The sequence below is a fragment of the Octodon degus genome, unplaced genomic scaffold (genome assembly GCF_000260255.1).
Source record: "Octodon degus isolate 3935 unplaced genomic scaffold, OctDeg1.0 scaffold00101, whole genome shotgun sequence".
Classification (NCBI taxonomy): domain Eukaryota; kingdom Metazoa; phylum Chordata; class Mammalia; order Rodentia; family Octodontidae; genus Octodon; species Octodon degus.
Window position 1 is genome coordinate 10340864 of NW_004524677.1, and position 3011 is coordinate 10343874.

Sequence of the window (3011 nt, forward strand, 5' to 3'; positions counted from 1 at the left end):
GATTTGTATTCCAGGCATTATGAACCATCATACTTTGTGTTTGAGTTGTATTTCAAGAGAGACAAAATCACTTGTGTTTCCTGCCCCATACTAGAAGATCTTACAGGAGAAGCAGAAAGTACCCACCTGTCCATCACACATTTCTGATAGATACACTGCGCAGGACCAAGTTTGCTGATCTGTTTAAAAACATGCTAATGAGTGAGTCTACCTCAAATGAAAGAATTATTTCCGCACTGTTCAAGAGATTTTCCTGGTAATCTATGTCTAAAAGCTCATGCAGAAGCCTGCTGTTTGAAGAGTGTAGCTAATGCATTTGGGCTTCTGTGCATTTTCCCCTTAGGCCACAGATCTCTTTGGGTATCTGAAGAAGGCACTACTCCCTAAAAGAGCAGCAACTCACTTGTTTGAATGCGATTGCTAGGACGTCCTGACCTCGGAAATACACCCACAAACCCCAACCGCCCGTGAGCTGAACAGACCATAGACTGCACAGACCACCCCACAAAGAAACAGCGCAGCCACCTGACTTGAGCCCACGGCTTTGCTTCAGAATGCAAGACAATCCAGTTGCTACACTGTTGCTACCAGGGACTCCACCCCCTTCATAAAGGCGCAAGTGAAAGGGTCACTGTTAAAGAGAAAAGTACAATCATTTCAGGAAGAGCAACATACTATTCCTACTTTACGAACGCAGGCAGAGAACTCTGTATTTACCACGAAGCGCTTCCACTCTGATCCGCGACAGGAAAGCGGCGGTGGGCCCTGGGGAGACACGCTTGTGGGCGCCCAGACCGAGAGGAGAACCGGGTCGGAAGAGCCCAAGTCACTCCCGCTGTGCCACCCCTGAAGTTTAAGCATCAACAGCTAAAACTCACCCTCCAAAAAACCAGGGGAGTCCACTACTGAAACGAAGCCGATCTCAAGCGAGCTGTGAGCCCCGCCGCTTGCTTCACAGCCGCGGCGACTCCGGCGAGTGCACAGCGCTGCGCGCCTGCAGCCTGCGGGCGGGGTGAGCCCTGTGGGCGCCCGGAGCCCCGGCCAGGGGAGGTGGGAAGGCGCCCGCCCAGCGGCCCCGCGCGCCCACGGACACTCACAGGCTCACACGCACGGGCACACGCACTCACAGACACACTCACAGGTGCACACGCACTCACAGGCACCCACTCACTCAGGCGCACGCGCGCACACGCGTGCACACGCCCTAGACACCGCGCAGCAAGTTTGTGCTGCTGTCCCGGACGCCGCGCTGTGCTCGGCTCCCCAGCCAGGCCTGGCCGGGCTTTGCGTGCACCCGCGTAGCTGGCTCGCACCCCACCCCCAACACACTCACACACGCCCTCCGCGCGCGCCCCCGGAGCCCGACTCCTCCCTGGGATCCTCAAGTCTTCGGCCCCGGACGTCACCCCCAATACCCGTTGCTCTCGCCTAGGGAGAGGAGGGCGCCCTCCGCAAGCCCCGCGCACTGGCGACACTTACCGGGCCTTGCAGGCTCGGGACTGTGACTAGATCCCGGCACCTTGGGCCGCCTGGAGATCGCACTGCAGGGCAGGGGAGGGGGAAGGGGACAGAAGAGGTGAAAGGGAGGGAAGGGAAGGGGAAAAAGGAGGGGGACAGAGGAGGAGAGCGGAGGGGGAGGGGAGGGCAGGGTAGGACAAGGGAGGGGAGGGCGTCAGCGGCTGAGACGCCGCCGGCTGGTGACCGCTGCAGCACCTGTCATCTGCGTGCGCGCTCTGCTCGTCCCCGTGTATGCTCCCTCCACGCCCCCCAGCTCACCCTGCTCGGCTGCCCGCCTCGTTCCACCGCTGGGCGAGACACTACAGCCTCGCAGACTCTGCTGCCCACGCTGCTCCAGACTTGCGGGTTGGCGGCCTACGTGTCCGACCTCGGGGATCACCCTACGATGGCCCAGAGGACCCCTGTCCTGATCCCAGTTTTCAGACCTCATCCCTCCTCCTCCGAACAAAGCAAGAATCCAGACCCACCAACTGGGCCCCGGGAAGCTCCAGCGTCCAGCGGGCCAGGTCCCTCCTACGCCGGCTAGCCGCACCTGGCCGCCCTGCTCTGTGTCCTGGGTAGCGGGAAAGTGACTGAGGCCCCCTAAGCCGGCCTGCGGACCGCTCTGCCCTGGCCCACGCCCTACACCCAGGGCCGGGGACAAGTCCTAGTCCCTGAGGCTGCCAGGCACAGCCAGCACTAGGAGACAAGAGGGAGTGGACGGGGCAGAGGGAGACCGACAGGGGAAGGGAGTCTGTGGCAGGCTCAGAGCCAAAACAGGCTGTCGGCTCTACACAGGTCCAAGACAACTGTGGCTTGCTGTCATTGAAAACACCAATTGGTATCTCCTGCTGAGGTCGCTTTGTCTTTAGGCAGGAAGCCAGTTTACTGCTTTGAGAGGACAGTTTTGTGGTAGCAGAAATGTTATTTTATCTTTTGAGTAAGGTCCTGCTTCTTGCTTGGTTCAGTGTGCTTGCTTGCTTCTGTGTGTGTGTGTGTGTGTGTGTGTGTGTGTGTGTGTCTGTATCTGTGTGGGTGAGTGTGTGTCTGTGTGTACCATCTGTGTGTGTCTGTATTTGTGTGTGTCTCTGTGTGTCTGTGTCTGTGTCTCTGTGTGTGTCTGTGTGTGTGTCTGTGGTGGTCCCATGATTTTTCTTATCTTTTTTTCTCTGTATTAGGGAAGGGTCTACGGGGTGTTCAAAATCTCACTGTGTAGGGCAGACTCATAGTGATTCTCCTGTTTACAGCCTCCCAAATGCTGGGATTATAGGCGTGCCACCACGCCCAGTCTCAGTTGTGGTCTCAGGGTTCTCCAGGGGCAGGGCCAGAATGGCAGGCCTCGAACCTCAGGCCCTGAGCCTGCTTGCAGGTGCTTTAATTCACTGAGCTATTTGGCCAGCCCCACCATGATTTTCTTGAGCCTGCTTTCTGACTTTAAAAAATGCTGATCTGTGCCCAGGCATGGTGAACCTAATCTTTAAGGCTCCCCTGCCAGCCGAGACCTAGCAGCCCCT

At 57.8% G+C, this 3011-nt stretch overlaps 1 protein-coding gene across 5 annotated transcripts in view; it reads right to left on the reverse strand.

The window, feature by feature from the left end:
* The window catches only part of Gucy1a1 (guanylate cyclase 1 soluble subunit alpha 1), a 53992-nt gene extending 51823 nt beyond the window's left edge, over positions 1-2169 (reverse strand). Inside the window, exon 1 of one of the 5 annotated variants that reach the window (XM_023723704.1) lies at positions 1986-2169. The gene's annotated coding sequence lies outside the window, so the exon portion shown is untranslated. The other 4 variants (XM_023723703.1, XM_004638714.2, XM_023723705.1 and 1 more) reach the window with 4 other exon arrangements.
* Positions 2170-3011: the final 842 nt, after the last annotated feature.